This window comes from Condylura cristata, unplaced genomic scaffold (genome assembly GCF_000260355.1).
Source record: "Condylura cristata isolate star-nosed mole 26May11 unplaced genomic scaffold, ConCri1.0 scaffold00038, whole genome shotgun sequence".
NCBI lineage: Eukaryota > Metazoa > Chordata > Mammalia > Eulipotyphla > Talpidae > Condylura > Condylura cristata.
In genome coordinates this window covers 5,939,955-5,957,472 of record NW_004567139.1, presented here as the reverse complement: position 1 = coordinate 5,957,472, position 17,518 = coordinate 5,939,955, and positions in this window count along the sequence as shown.

Sequence of the window (17,518 nt, the reverse complement as noted above, 5' to 3'; positions counted from 1 at the left end):
ATATATATATATGATGTCAGGATTATTCCTCAGGAATGTTGGCAAAGTGTTACCACTTAAAATGACAGATCCATAGCATTTAGGAGACATTTCACATAAGCAATTTTTTTTTTTGGTAGAAAAGCCAATGGAGACTAAAAACTTAAATGATCCATAAGCAGAGCAGACAAGTAGCGTATCATCTTACCTTTTCTATAGTTTGAGAATTTAATTGTGGTTCTAATATTTTAGGTTGCAGTTTCTGCAAACTTTTTATTCTGTATAATAACTAGATATATATAACTTAATTTTGTATATTTTGAATTATAATGAAGCCTTCCTCAGTAGATAGTAAATGCTACAGTAATGAAATTGCAACTAATTACCTCCAAATTACAGGCTGGCCCGCTATAATATTAATAATAGTAGGTAGAGTAGCCCGCACAGGACAGAAGGCCTTCCCTGGCTGCGCAGCAGCACCGCAAAGCTGGCCAGAGCCACTTCCGTGCGAGTTCGATCCCCTCCCCTGGAGGTGACCCACGGGGCACAGCGGACCTCCCCCCAGTCCTCCAAATTCCCTTTCCACTGTGACTTTTCAGTTTCTCCTGACAAGAAGTGGCTTACCGATCTCCCCATCCTCTGAATCTGGACTCATCTTGCAACTTGCTTTCAACCAACCAAATATGGTGAAAGTGACCATATGCCACTTCTGAGCAGAGGCAGCACACGAGTTCTGTGTGTCTCTTCTCTCTCTCGGAACCTTTCCCATCTGCCATGAGAACGGGTCTGTGCTTCAGCCACCTGGTGGGAGATGACTGACCGCGTGTCTCTGTCACCCCAGATACCAGATCATGAATCATGAGACACATAGGTGAGGCCATACTTGACCAGTCATTTGCCAACTGGTTCACTAGCTCACCAGAGAGACAGTGGTGGACTCAGCTGAGGGTGGCCAGGCCTGACCTAGAGCAGCAGAAATGACCAGCTGACCATAGACCCTTGAGCAATAACAGGTACTCCTTGTGTCTAGCAACTGGGGTTCAGAGTGGTTTACTGGAGAGCATTATTGCAGCAACGGGAAACTGATAGAAACCTTGACCCTCAAGTTATGACTAACACAATGTTATGACCAGAAATTCCACAAGCCACACATAATATTTCACTTGACTCAGATAAGGTCAAAGCGATTCTTGCTTTTCATTGTTACTTGGTTCGATGTTCCTTTGAGTTGAATTTCCAGGTAATGATCCTTTTTCTGAAATTCCAATGGGATGTTAGTAAAAAATGGGACTCAGAAGTCACTTAGTCCAATAGTCCACTTGACAGAAAAAGAATCAAGGCAGACTGAGTTGGAGGATGGGTCTACATGCCCCAGCTATTTACAGAGCTGGGCTCAAGACTTTGCTACTGAGCGCTGGATGCCTTCACTCTGCTTAGTGGACGGCATGAAAAGAGAAATATTATACGGATGTGATATTTTGTGGCAGTCATAACTTGGCCACTATATTTTTAGCACATCATCCAACGTTTTCCCTGCTGATAACCACAGTCATTTCCTACTAGTAGGAACATGTCTGCAGGCTTGAGGGGGCATTTCCTCCACGCCAGTCAACTCGCGCGGAGTATGGGGATGTCATGGGGACTGGGGAAGCGAGGCTCTGCCTTCTAGATCCAAGGCCTTATTTACCTTCCCACTTAGACCTTTCACCTCGCGACATCCTCTTTCAGCATCCAGCTTCTTGCTGTCGTTCATGACTCCACCCCTTGCCTGGGAAACATGGCTCAGAGCAGTTTCCTATGGGGAGTAAACTGTCATTTTTCACCACATTAAATTTTATAAGTTTCAAGCGAATGGAAAATGGATTTTATTATTTTCTCTCTCTCGCTCGCTCTCGTTTTTTTGCCACGAATGTTTTATGGCTGCAAAAACAGAATTTGTGGTTTCAACTGTTCAAGTTTGATGCAGAAAGCTATGGAACCTCTTATGTAACCTGATGGCCTGAATAATTATCAAAATATTTTGCTTTCCACCCTTTCTAAGCTTTAGCAGCAGAAAAAAAAATAGTGTATGCAACCTTTTGACCACAAAACAATAATAATGAGAAAGCTCCTTTTACAAGGTCTGCTCCTACAGCTACATAAAGATGTGGTAACGGGGGAAGACCAGAGCCCACGGCTGCGTCTGCGCCTGCGCCGGTCTCCGGTCTTACCTAACGCAGGGGGAGGTAACAGAGTGTAAGAGAAGAAAAGCAGGGAGAAGAGAAGAGACTTGGGAGGCAGCTAATGCCCCCTGAGAGATGAGAGCTAAAGTAGGTGCACTGTGTGGCTACACCACGGAATACTCCTCAGCTGGAAGGCAAGGGGAATTTTGCCATTTGCAGCAAAAGGAAAAGGATGCTGAGGGATTGTGCAAATTCACATGTGCCAGGGAAACAGAGATGATTTCACCTGCACTGGGTAAACAAACAAAAAGAAGCCAGGAGATGCTGAAAATCAGATGAGGTGACTAGTAGTGAAAAGAGTCACCTCATCTGGAGGGGATGTCATGGAGTTTATTAAGTTGTGGTTTCCTTTAAAGAACAAACAAAAAGAAGCCAGGAGATGCTGAAAATCAGATGAGGTGACTAGTAGTGAAAAGAGTCAGAGTGGAACAAAGGTGGAGGGGATGTCATGCGGTTTATTAAGTTGTGGTTTCCTTTAAAGAACAAGACAGAGGAGAAAACAAATATCCGGTGATTTCACTCATGCGTGGAATATTAGACATAAAACAATGCAGGAGACAAAACTGAACCCTTGAATCTTACTGTAAACTGGGATCACCAGAAGGGGAGGGTGGGATGAGGGATAGGGGGGGCAATGGACCATTGTGGGGGACTGTGCGTGCCTTGGTGGTGGGTGTGGGGTGCTCACATACATGTGAAGGGGTGTGAGCTGCTACCTCTGAATTATATGCAGCATCGGAAGCCCATGTTACCTCAATAAAAAAAGTATATAATAAAAATCTTTTCAGAATAAAAACTTTTTTACGTGGAATGGAGAACACTTTAGAATGTTCCAGAACCATATGGTAAATTATGCTTCTGGCTCCAGAACTCATGTTTTTTCTGATCTAAAAATATGGGGTGCAGAGAGTGTGTGTGTGTGTTCCTTTTGGCTTACACAAACTATGACTTCTCAGTGTCCACTGGGAACAGAATGTTCTTTTAGCTTATTCAATTTGGTGTCACCCCAGATATCACTTACACAGAGGTAAGTCTCACATTATGAAATCTGGGCTCTGAATTTCCAGAACATTGTGCAGTTGAATCAGGCGCTTGTAATAAATACACACCTCTTTACTTATTTAATTTGTAATTATACATTCATGTTCTGATTTCTTTTTTTAGACATTTCTAAGCATCTAGAGCGTTTACTAATAATTTATTTTCAGTTGGCAGTAGTTATAATTCTGTATTTGAGTTTCTCTGTAAGAACATTTCTTTATGAAATAAAAGGGTCACCTACACCAAAGTATATAAACGATAAAGAATACTGCTGGTATTTTCCCTCAAATGAAAGAAAAAATCTGTATTTATAATGGCAATTTAGATTTCTCCTCCTAAGTCACATTAATGTATTCCTAAGTGTCTTCATGAGTGTTGTACACCCCTATGGGAATGAAAATTTATCTGGTGTTTAGATCTAGCAAAACACTAGCTTATTTGCTCTTAATTTCCCCCACCAAGTTAGATAAACTATCAGGTAGCTAAAGTTTGCAAATTTTCTCACAGCATTCATCGGTACAAAGTCCAAGAAAGCAGAGACATTGCCTCACCTAGACTGAGACTTGAGCTGTGGTCTGTGACAGGACAGCATACTGGTATACAGCAGGCACTTAATAAATACCTGCTGAATGATTGAATCAACCCACTAAGCTGTGCTAATAAATGGCACACGGATGGCAGATACTGGTTCATTATTTCTGTCTCAGAGGCTGAAGAGGTACTAATGAAATTTTCTGCCCCTAAATCTGTCAAATAGCAGGGGTGCAGGGTGGGAGAACTGGCTTTCAGGAGTAGAAATGCCACCAAACTTTAATTCCAAACATCTTGTTACAGGTTGCTACTGAAGTCCCAAAGTGTGTTTCCTGATGAGGTATGTATTGACTGTGTGGAATGTCTCCTTAGAAAGGATGGTGTAAAGGGACCAGCTCTGTGGGGTTTGCAATGAAATGTAAAAAAATCTTACTCATCAGTCCCCTCAACCTGACTAGCCATACTCAGGGGAGAACGTACATGATAGCAACATTGATAGTTGCTACCTATGATTTTAGTGAACCACCAAGACCTGCAGGAATGGTTTTGGGCAAAACCTCGGTAGGGTATAATAATGCCTATGTGCAGGCTTTGCAATCTACTAAACTTGCCTGGCAGAGCAGCTTCTTTAACTTATGACATATCTAAATTCAAACAAGTCACTACTCCACATTTTCTGCCTGCAAAATGATGAAAATATCTCCCTTTCAGAATTGATGGAGATGGGAGTGATAATGGAGGTGAAGTGATTTTCAGTTGCCAACTCTGGATTCAGATCACCTGTCTGCTCTGTTGCTTAGTGGAGAAACAGGAGCTCTTTATTCAGCTTTTTAATGCCTTAGTTTAGGGCAGTTCCAATTAATGAAAACATAGTGTTCACTATTTCTTGAAACACAGTGTATGTTGACTGAATTTTGATCACTGTTATTATCACTACTGGTTAAGTAGAAGCTCTTTTAACTCCTAATCCCTTCAGATGAGGTGATTCCATCTGGAGAAGATGAATACTGGTATTTGTATTTTATTCCTTTTTAAAGAGATGCTTTGTCATACTTAAACATTTTTTCCTAATTTTCTGGAACTCTATTTTTGTGGTATTTCCTAAAAGGAAAGCAACTTCAAGAAGGAAGGGGTATGGTACAGGCAGATTCTATTTCTTGTTGTTGGATTAACCCCTGCTTATCAAATGTAAATTCTGGTGATTAGCCATCCGTGCTTCTTGGTTAATAACAGTGGTCCTATTCCTTGTATTGAGTTTGGGGGCTGATGGAGTTTCCTTTTCAAATCAACTCTTTGGAAACCCTTCCTAATGGAACTTTGTTCCTATAAGCAGGGAACAATGCAAATAAACGAGCCACCAGCTGGAGTAAAGGAGATGGCAGAACTAAAAGGCATATCTCATTCTGGGGAAAATTAACCTCCCAATTTTGCCTGTAATTGATTCCATCTGACTGAAGAGTTGCAGCCTCGATTGCAACTGTCATTTGGATAGCTAGGAAGCGAAAGCCTGTAATTACAGTCAGGCAACCCTGTTATCAGAGCCTGGGGAGGGTTTCAGCTCTTCCTATCCTGGGTGATCACAGGTGAGGCTGACAGGGAGGGAGGAAGGAGAGAGAGGAAAGTAGGCTGCTGGTTTTTTCTCCATGGGAAAGAGCCCAAAGGCAACCCCAACTTTGGAGAAGAGGTCAAAGGTCTTGATGTCTCCTTGACTTGCCCTGCTAGAAACATAACGAGGCTAAACCTTCCTGTTGCTGCAAATTCTTCTCTGCAAGGAGAGGCTTTGCTGGGAGGCAGCTAAGAAGAGCCTGGGATTGTTATGATGAAGATTCTTATGATGAACAGGTAGTTGGGAAGGTTCCATGGTGCCGTCTACAATATGCCATTAGCAAATGGCACTAGCTTTATGACATTCAGGTAAGATCTGTGAGCTGAGTTGTGAGCTCAGAATTTATAAACACATTGAAAGAGGTTAAACTTGAAATTTGTCCCTCACCTCAAACGCACATGAAATAGATACGACTGAACCTTTCAAGCATTGATTGATGATCATGAATCTGCTAAGTGCGATGTTACTTCTGTCCATCAGGAGAAGTATAAATGCTTGCCTTACAGGTGAACGTGAAGCCAGTAAAAGTGGAATTATTTGCTTGAAAGTGTGTCAGGAAGATGAAGATGCATGTCTCTAAGAATTTTTTTTTTTCTAGAGCAGTATCCCTTAGTAATGATAATGTGATGTCAGAATGCAAGTACCACCACACTTCCTCATTCACTCCTTCGGCACACACATTGGGTATTTTTTTAAAGATTTATTTATACATACAGGGATACAAGCGCAGTCAGAGGATTCACCAGAGACAGAATGGGGGGGTGGGCAGAGCAGACAGATCCATGAAGTACACTGCTGAGGGGAGCAGTGGGCGGGTCTGGAGAGGTCTGCTGGGCCATGTGGATCTCCTCCGGGGCAGGGATGGAACTTGCACTGAAGCGGCTGCAGCCAGCTTGCAGTGCTGTGTCCTAACCCGTTGTGCCACCAGGAAGGGCCGACTCTGGAGATATTTTAAGTAGCACTGGCACTATTTTTTACATGTCTACTTTAGTCCCAGGAATATTAAAGTGATAGTCTTCATGAACTTCACACGACTCTTAAGCTCTAAGAAACAGGCTTCAGTGAGGCTACGTTTGCTATTGGGAAGAGGCTGACTGTCGTGGCAGACAAATTTCTAGTGGCTTGAGAGGAATTTCTTTTGAGATAACGATTTTGCAAGTACAGACATCTAGTTGTCATTTTTATTAACTATATTATAGCGAATATCTGAGTACTGTGTTATGACTGGGGAAAGACACACATTACTGGCATAATGTAAAGATGCTTAGCTATTTACTCAAAATTGAAGGCTATAGTTATGGCAATTGAAATAAAATTAATTTCTTAGTTGCCTTAAATAAGGTGAAAAGTATGTCTTTGTTGCTTCAAAGTTTTCCTAAATGGCAAAAGTTTGCAAGAAATTATAAATTTAAATGTAAATGATGTAAATGATGTTTATTTTTATGAAGAGATCTTCAGTTCTATCATAAAAGATTCAAATATCCAATGATCTTTGGAATATTAATTGCATAGCAAATAAGCTTCTACTTAGAAAACAACTCCAAATCTTTTTTTTTAATATTATTATTGGCATCTTTAGTGTATGATGAATAAACCTATGTTAAGAATAAAATAGAAGACTTTGGTTAATTTTTCCCAGATAAAGTCTTAAGAGAAAAATAAGATACTTTGATTCTTTCAAACCATCTCTCTAGGAATGTACCAGGCTCATGTCAAGATTTGAAAAAAGAATTTATAAAATGCCAGCCTTCAGTTTTTACAGGGCAGAAACAAAACACATTGCCAATTTTAAATTTGGTAATAATAAACAATGTGTTTCTTTCATCAAAATTAAATAAATATACAGTGCATGTTAGCTAATATATCAACACAAATACATCTGGTAATTTCTTCTTTTTATGATCTATATATTCATTTGCTTACAAAGAAGGAGATATAATGGCTGATACCTGGCAGATTGCTGCGTTAAGTGAAGGTAACCTTGCTTGATGGGGAGGACATTTCCTCACTAGATAGGCACACACCATGTTTCCTTTATACCCCATTGCTCAGGTGGCAGGAACAGGCACCAGAGTTGCATGGAAGGGCCATATTGTATCGACCCAATCCAAGACAGCCGTAAGTCTGCAATCAGCGTTTGCTGTTGGGAACCAGGCTGCCTATTAACCCGGCCCACTCTTTTCAGTATATCCAATGCTGCATTATCTCTCAAGATGAGGACCATCGATAATGGGAGACGTCCCAGGTAAACAGCCTATCTCGCCCTTTTCCATGTTACTAAAAGGACTTGGAGGAAAGAGTAGGTAGCAAACCATCATGGACAGTAGGCCATCTAATTATGGAGGCCAGGCAGCACATTTCTGGGGCCCCCGGAAGCCTGAGTGCAGGGAGTATGGAAAAATCCCAATTAGATGATTAATTTAAGTTCTGGGTGTGCTTTTAGCCTTTGGCCATGGAGTCGGGAAAAGAAACAATTACCTCTCAAATTGCCATGCTGGACCGATTAATTTTTAATTGAGTGTTGTTAAAGGCATGGAAAATTGTGACATATATAACTCAGAGAAGTATTCCTGAGCCAGTGGGAGCCACTCTTCACTCCCCAGGAACCCACAGATTTAATCAGAGAGGAAAGTGACTCAGATAGTGCCTGGGGGCAGGGGTTGGCATTGATGTGGAGACGACTCAGCCACCTTCGAGAGAAAGTTGGGCTTCAAAGTGGTCTCAGAGCGACAGCTCATTTTTCCTTTTACCCAAGCAGCACTGCCGTGCTGAGGGTGTCTCTTAAAACCCATTGTTGCCTGTAATGATGACAACGGCCTGAAATCTCATCACTCTCCAGAAGATTCAGATTAGACCAGAGTTGTAATCTTGTACTTTTCTTTGGTTTTGCAGAGAGGGGGAGAGGGAAAGTGAGAAGGAAAAGGTGAAGGAGAAGACTAGAAGAGAAAGAGGGTGGGAGAGAGAGGAAAAAAGGGGAGGAGAGGGAGGAGAGAAGAAAAGGGGGAGAGAGGGGACAGAGAAGAAGGAAGGGAGAGGGAGGAAGATGTGAGGGGAAGGACAGGGAGAGAGAATAAGAGCAGAGAATGAAAGTCTCATATACAAAGACCAGGATGCTACAAATCAGAAAGAATCCTCATATGGCATCCTTTTGTTTTCTAAGACTTAGTGGAAGTAGAACCTTCTTTAACAAGATCTCTTCTGGAATGAATATCAATAAGCTAAAGATATTCCCCTGAATCTTTTAGAGTTGCCAAGAATCACTGGTCTCTTGGTAATCACAGGGACTAAGAGTAGCTGTGAATAGACTCATAAGGCAATTATAGGAATTATTAGAAGACATATTACTATAGACATACTATAAGACATATGCATTATAAAACATGATTATTATAAGACATAAAACATAAAATAATTACTTGAAACATTAAAATTAATACTAAAAATTTAAAAGGATAACGTGCTGATTGTGGTGAGATTATTATGGAGTTTACTCATTCCAACCAAACAAACCCACACTTAGGCATCTAGCCAAAGGATATGAAGCCATCCGTGCAAATAGAACAGTGCTCTGCAATGTCTGTTGCAGTATTACTTACAACAGCTAGGACACAGAAACAGTCTAGATGTCCATCAATGGACCCCTGGATCAAGAAGTTGTGGTATATCCACACTATGGAATGATATTAGCAATACAGAAAGATGAACTGCAATCAGGTACAACGAAATGCAGAAAGTTTGAGGGAATTACTGTAGTAAAGCAAGCCAGAACAATACCAACAAATACTGTCTATACAAAAGACAATCTGATAAAAAAATACTTATAAAAACTAGTGAATAGCAATAAACACTTGGGACTCCGAGGTTCAGATGGAAGGGAAGGGAGAAAGCAACAGTAATAGAAGGGATGGTGGTAGAGGGAAAAGAAATCACTCATTACCAACTCTCACTTGCATGGGGGCAGTGTGCTGCTGAGGAAATTGATTTGGGGTGAGGCCATGGAACTTTTCAGCTTCATGATGGGGAATGGAATTATCTCCCCTTCTATCGGAGTTCATGGTTGACCTATTTTAGTCAATGGGATTAGTAGAAAGACATGATTCACTTGCACGGCTGGGATTTGCTTTCTTGTTCCTCTGCATTTTCTTGAGATGATATTTTCTTTGTTAGACTCATGCTCCAGGTAGACTGAGGGAAAGAAGGAGAAGATGTGGACTTAAACTGCATCTCAGACTGTTTAATCTTATGTTCGACCTTGATAGTCAACTCTCAGCCCACCTGCAGATAAGTTAAGAAGAATAAATATTTAAGTTATGGAAACACTGTTAGAGCCCAAGGACAGAAGATTGGATAAAAATTTATTTGCAAACAATTTTGTGTGTGCACATGATGGAATACTACTCACCTACAAAAATGATAAGCTTTTGCTATTTGTGGCAAAGAAAACATTGGAAAGAGTAATGAAATAAGTGAGAAGGAGAAAAACCAATAGAGGATGATGTCATTTCTCTGTGGAATATAAAGAAACACAACAAAGTGTTTGTGACAACCAAAGCAATAATAAGCTCTTAGTGTCATCTGCAGAGCTGAGGCAACCAGAGCGGGAGGGAAGGAGCAATGGAACATAGTGAAAGATTTTCGAGACACTTATAGTGGGCGGGGTATGAAAGTCTGCATTGGTAGAGGTTCGGATTTATTATCCCTGGAGCAGATAATAAAAAAGTAAACCTTCTTGACCTCAATCGAATTTGACCTCAAACATAACTTGGGGGGGGGAAATAATAAATATTTACTAAAATATGCCTCTAACCTTTTGTGCCAGTTTGCTTTGCAAGAATAGACAAATCATAAACCAGTGAAATTAGTGTTTGGTGCAAGACATCTGTGCAACCGGTATTAGCACTCATCTGAGCTTTTATAGGAAAGCCTTCCAGGCTTTAATCATTACAAGAAAATTCAGTCTGCATTTTCTTTTCTTGAGAGTGTGTGTTTGAAGCAGAGGCTTGTCCCATGTTCTTGGACGAGTCACCTCAACCTTTCTTTTTCTCCATTTGAGGAAGAAAGCTATTCCTTGCTACCTACCTTCTCCCAGGGGTTCTAAATTAACAGTTGAAAAAGTCTTTGAGATCTCCCATGAAAGGTGCAATTTAAGCAGAAGCATGCCTATTATTTATTTTTATTATCCATTTTAAAATTGAATACTTAAAGTCAATAGATTTTCCAGCCACCAGAAAGGAAGTCTCCCCTCCGCCACCATACAGTATGCATTGGGCATACTCCAACTATAGAGTATATTTCCCATTTATAGCACTAATTTAGATGTTTATGGGTCTGTAAATGTATTCCATTTCTCCTGGGGCTTCTGAATACCTATAAGAGTCTAATATTTTGGAACCCTAAATGATGCCTTAGGCAAAGTATCAAATGGGGGAACAAGAGCGGGAGGGAAAGAGTTGTGTCACAAGAGAGACACTTAAAAAATAGCATAATTTTTGACGCCTGAATTTACTCTGCAGTGTAGTCCAATTTGTGATGATTTTCCCTCCCTCATGGTATGAATTATCACTTATATATAAAGCTTCTACTGGTCCTCAGCACAAGTCTTTGTGAAAGAAGGTATCATCCTCCCAGTGGGTCACCTTGACAGCCTGATCCTGTGTTGGGGAGCAGGCTGGGACATCTCGGTCATTGTCCATTTATTTCTCTGGTCAATTGGTGCTCAGCACACTCTTTTGATTCCCATTTTAGATGCTCAGAGAGGTGGAAGACTTGCCCAAGCTTACACCAAGGCAGAACCAGTCTGTGACCTAGAGGAAATAGAGCAAGACTGAGTTATTCATCATGACGCTATACTTGCTTGTGGTCTTTGCTTCCAATTTGGGGAAATGATGAAACTGATGTAAAAAGAGCATCGGATATCTTAGTATGTATAATTAAAATCTTTGTGATGCCCTTACACTGATGGCAGGGAAAGAATTGGTAGGGGGTTATGGAACTCAAAGCCTGGCATACTGTTTCCAATTTACCTCTAGCTTTTGTTTATTTTTGCAATTCCTGTTCCACAGGCTTTTAGCTATTCCCTGTTAGGTAGATAATCAAGTTTTTTAAGCTAAACACACACCAAGATAGCTCTTTCTTGACAGGCTGGATGGGATTTTCTCTGCAGGGAGGTGCAATAGAATAATTACTTAATGATTGTTCTTACTCATAAAGACATGCCACTTGCAGTTTGGAAGATAGCATTACGGAGTGTCTAGATGAGCAACATGATGGTACTGTGTAGCTAGGAATAGGGGAAGACGTGGGAGTCCTAATTTGGATTCCTGCCTGGGGCCCTCTTTGATGTCAAACTGTAGATGTCAGTCTCTTGCTAGGAACTAGAAAATCCAAGTGACATTTTCAAAAACATCTCCGTGTTGCTGAAATCCCCCAGTGGAGCAGTAATATTTTTATCTTGCTCATCTATCTTATAAAACTTCAGACTTGAGAGAAAAGAGGTTACTTCTAGGCTTTAAATTTCCAACATACTCAGGAATCATTCTGAATTTGGGTCCCTTGACAATGTGTCCTGGGGGCTTCTACCAGGAGCTGGGCTGAAGCCAACTGTGTCAGGACACCCACTGGGGTACGAAATTCCTTCTTTCAGAGGGACATTAGATTGGTATTTACCATGTCACAGTAGAAAGGAGAAAGTAGTTTTGAAGTGACATTTTAAACTCTCCTCTCAATCAGTTATTTATGAGTCACCATCTCTACAAAAGCACATATAAAGAAATAGGTGTCTTTATTCCTCCTTGACGTTGGAATTAACATTCCAGTCCTTCAGAGCAGATTATCCAAAGCAGGACAAACTACCCTGATTTGGGTTTGTAGAAGTGGTATGAGAGAGAGGATGGTGCTGGGGGTTTACTCATTCTTGATATTAATCCTGTCTCTGTTACTTTCTAGCTCTGTGATTTTGGACAAGTCAATTCTGTGAGATTGTTTTCTCAGTTGTATAATCTTGGTATGGTACTTAAGTATGGGTCTTTTCTGGATGTAATAAGTCATTGACCACCAGGAAACAGACAGTGCAAATCTACAGTCCATCCACTCATCTACTCACCTATCCATCCCTCCACCACCCTAACCATCCACCCACAAACCCACTAATCTACCCACCCTCCACCCACCCACCCACCCATCCATCTACCACCCACTCATCCATCCATCCACCCAATCACCCACCCAAAACCCCCCCGATCTTCCCATCCATCTTTCCATCCATCCATCCATCCATCCATCCATCCATCCATCCACCCTTCCATCCATCCATTCATCCATCCACCCACCCATCCACCATCCATCATCCACCTCCCACACATCCACCCATCTGTATGTATCCATCTGCATTCTGTACTCATCAACCAACTAGAGTTTAATCAACTAAATTGTCAAAGAAAGATGTGGTTAAATTGGGAGAGAGAAATCTGTAACTGAGGAAGTTTTCCAGTATATCACAAAGCATTTTAATTTTCATTGATTTCTGCAAACATTTATAATTGTATGTTAATACCATTCTACATATGAAAGAACACCTTATGAGAGTCTAGAGGATTTTTTCATGACTACAAGAAAGAGGGGCAGGGATAATATGTGGGAAGCAATATGGGCAAAAAGAAAAACTGTTAAGTGCTTTATTTTCTTCTCTCAATTCTTTCTATTACCCTCATCTTAACTTGGAAGGGATCATTACATCTTTCAATGACCTATCCTAAGCAAAAATCTTCCCTCCACTGTCCCCGGCAGGGGACATTGAGTGTCCCCATTGTATATGCAAAGAGGAGCATAAGTTCTCACCCAAGAGTCCAAGCATTACCTTCCCTGTGATAAGCCCAAGTGTCTCGATTCCATACTCTTTAGGTCTAGAACCCACAAAGAACTAGTTCCTTTAAGAAAATCCAGCTTCTCACATGAAATGGCAAATACAGCTGTTAAGTAAGGGATTTATTTGATGTTTCTGTAGAAAATAGTCATGGGTCTCAGCCGAGTTTATTTACCAGACACTTTAGTAAGTAGCACCTTCCAGGCTAGACAGCTAAATCTTAAGCTCGGTGCCAGGGTGTGTGGGGGCCACATTGGAAAGCAAGTGCTTCACCAAGGGGGGAATCTGATGAGCTCAGGGTCCTGTGACAGGGTTAGCTGGTGACTTCATTGCAATCAGAATTGCTGACTAATGCCTGCATCAACACCCACCGCTGCATCCACCATCAGCATTATGTGATTTTACGTTTACTTTGATTTCTCCAGACAGGACTTTTTCACATCGTTGGAACTAATTGGAGTAATGGAGAAATTATTCTGGTGCCAGAAGACTCTTGCTTTCTTTCGCTCACTTCCCTCCTTGGTATTATAAGACAATGCTCACTGCCTCTCAGTGTTTCTTTGCAGCAAAAGGTGGGAGCTCTATCTTGTGACCTTCGTACTTTGCCTGCATTTGAACTGTAAGGCTGGAAGCATTGACGGACCCCATCTTTCTCTGCACCCCCCAGGCTGTATACTCCTGTGCCAAGCTCCTGAGCTGCTGGAGATAGGTAGGAGAACCCCTCCTGCTATTCTCCAGACTGACCACAAGCAATCGATTCCTCCCTGAAATAGCTAGCTGATGGAAACATTTCTGGCAACGTAGTCCACCTTAATTAGCTGCATTGTCTGCCAATCTTTACAGCGTCTCAGAGGGAGTTTGGGGGTAATACCGAGCTGGCTGAATATGGTTTTGATTACAAGGCTTTGTATCAAAGGTGGAATGGTGTTCTTTACTGTCTACCTCCAGTAAGTACCCCCGGCTGCCTTCAAGTGGCAAAAGTCAGTCTGTAGAGGCCATGGCATATTACAAAGTCCCTGGTTTTGCCCCATGTCAACACTTGAGGGCTCAGTAAGCCTTTGAGGGCTTTCTTTTGCTAACCATAGTGAGTCTGTCCACCAAAGGGACCTCTCTGAGTTGGACTGAGGGGGTTAACTCTGCAATATGGAATGGTAAACTTGGCTTTCAACAGTTTGCATCCTCTGCTTGGTGCATAAGATGCTGGTTCACCAGCTGGGGTGGGAGGACAATCAGAGATGAGTGGGAAATATGCTTATTTATTTGAAGTGGAAGGAAAAAATTTAATGCATTCTAAAATTATGACTTTAAAACAGTACTTAGCTTGCTGAGCCTCCCTGCATCCCTTTCTCTGTTTTTGCCTCCTCTCTGCTTTCCAGTTGCTGCTGTTGTGACTTTTCCTTGACTGATCTGTGTGCCAGAAGAGGGTGGCAGAAATAATGTGATCTGAACAACCGGTTGCAAACTTACCTGGCTTGCTACTGGCTAAAGACTCCAGGCAGTATCTGGGTAGCTCAGAGCTGAAATGGGTGTTTTGCATTACTTGTGGATTTTATTTCTCCACATCACCTCTGACCCCTTTTGCAAAGTTAATTGACAGTTGGCCTTTTTCAAATTGACTGCAGGAAATTGACCTTTGTGTTCACGCTATGTTAGGAAAGTCCTGGATGAAGAGCAAATCAGGAGGCGAAATGGGAATGATCTGGCCTTTTCAGTCCTGCTCCAGCAGTTTGTGAATTGATCACAGAATCCTGCATGTAGCCCCATAGAGTGTATGAAGGTGTAAAATGTTTCCCTCCAGAATCACACGAGTCAGAAAATCCCGCTTTTATCTGCAGTATACTCTGTTGCTTCAAAAATGTAGCAATCCAAAAGTACCTTTTAAATGAATGTCTGATATGTTTATTCTGCTTTAGCTGAAGCTTGCTGCAGGCCACTTCTAAAGAGGTCTAATTCTAGGGGTCATCTGGTGGGTTAGCATTTCTGTTCCTGCAGGAAGAAGGAAGGACAATTAGAAAAAAAATATACACATTGAGACTTCAACAATTCTGGAGTCAAAATTTGGCCACCACATGCTCTGAGCTGCTCAGGACAGCGAGTTGAAAATAACTGGATCTTAATGCTGTATCTGCATATTGGGGAAATTGACAAGAATTAGGAATGTGTGCAGGTTAAGTAAGTAGTTCTTTTTTATTTTAAAGATTTATGTATTTATGTGTACAGAACTGAGGTACAGGCCAGAGTTGTGGGAGTGAGGGGATTCACCAGAGCAGAACAGGCAGATCGACGAAGTGCACTGCTGAGGGGAGCAATGGGGAGACTGGAGAGGTCTGCCGTGCCCCGTGGATCACCTCCCTGCCCGGGGTTCAAACGAATGCTGCAGTGGCTGCTATAGCTTCACAGTGCTGTGCTTAACCCGTTGTGCCACCAGGGAGACCCCAGGCTAAATAAGTATTTTTAAGGTTTAGCTTCTAGACCTCAATACCTGCCCTTTCTCCCTCCATGCTCTGAGCTGCTCAGGACAGCGAGTTGAAAATAACTGGATCTTAATGCTGTATCTGCATATTGGGGAAATTGATAAGAATTAGGAATGTGTGCAGGTTAAGTAAGTAGTTCTTTTTTATTTTAAAGATTTATGTATTTATGCATACAGAACTGGGGTACAGGCCAGAGTTGTGTCTCTTGTATGTCCTGGGACCCAGCGGCGAAGTGGAGAGACCACAGTGCATCCTCATGGATGTTACTCTCTTAGGAACTGGTGTTTCCTTGCCCTTTCTGTGGACAATGGAGACTCTGGGTCAAGCCAGCAGTGTTTGAAATGCAATAGGAAATGAATTGTTATTGTTAACTAGAAAGCCGGCATGTGAAATGGCTTCTTAAGACTCACAGCTGGATTAAATAATTTTGGGTCAAAATGTAGATTTCATGGTCTGGTGGTGAGGTCAGTCTAAGCTTGCAGGCTGGGTGTCTGGTTCACTGTTCCATCCCAGACAAGTCCCCTGTATTGCTCTCAGCCTTGATTTGTGTTTGCTTTCTTTGTTTCACCTATAAAATTAGTATAATAATACTTTTGAAAACCTCATGTTAATATAAATATAAAACCAGATAAAGTAGGTGAAGTTGGCATACAAAACACACAGGCTTATAGTCACTCTAATTTTATCATTAGGGACCCAAGGTGAAGCCGCATTCTCCACTCTAGCAACTTAATTCTACGATAAATTATTCAAAAATGCAGCAAAATGTAGCAGGCAGCCCTGGAAGTCTTTAAATTTAAATATACTGACCCACTAGATTTTGCATTGAGACAGCCTGAGAATCAGCCAGGGTCTCCTTATTGAAAGCCCTTGGAAAGATAAACAGAGAAAGAAAACTTCGGGCAAAGCCTAAATCACTGGCTGCATAATAGAAACAGGAATCTCTGGACCTGGGTTCAACGCTCTGCCCCCGTTACTGTTGTGCTGGTTAGGAGACAGAGCCTCGCCGGCACCTAGTCACTTATTAAAACCACCCTTATAAGTAGGGTAAGTGGGCAGTTCTGCTGATGGCACTTCTCACTGATCTTAACTGAGCTCTTGGGTAGTCAGCAGACAGTTTGCAGGCCAGGACCGGCTGGACTAGAATGGTGTCATTCTCCGTGTGATGTCCATCGGTTGCTGGCTGTGGGCTGCAGGTTGGGGTGTTCTCACTACCCAGCAGTCCTGGTCTGGCTGATGGGCTGGAGGGTGGCTCCAGGCATTGCTCAGATCTGGAAGCCCAGGTGTGGGGCTTCGCCGTATCACACATTCTGAAGTCTCTGGCCAGAGTCACCAGATGAGCTGAGATGCTACAAAAGATTTTAACTTAGTCATGAAAACAGGAATGAAATCGACACCATTTTAAGTCAAGAGAGTACACAAAATATGTATGCATGTGTAGGTATCTATCTCTATCTGTATAGCTCTGTCTCTCTTATCTACCATCTGTGTGTCACAGTCACCAATCTATCGAGAAGGAAGCAGAAAAAAGGAGACAACCAATTTTTTAGTGCTTTTATATGACTTAAGAAATTATATTTTATCATTTTTGTGTGTTTTACTAAATGTCTTACATAGAAAATGTTACTTTGTTTCGTTTTTAAACATTTATTTATTTATGCATACAAGAACTGGGGTACAGGAGGTGAGAGATTCACCCGAGACAGAGTGGGGAGCAGAATAGGCCAACCGACTGAAATCTGCTCCTGAGGGGGGAGCAGTGAGGAGACAGGAGAGGTCTGCTGCACCCTGTGGGTCACTTCCT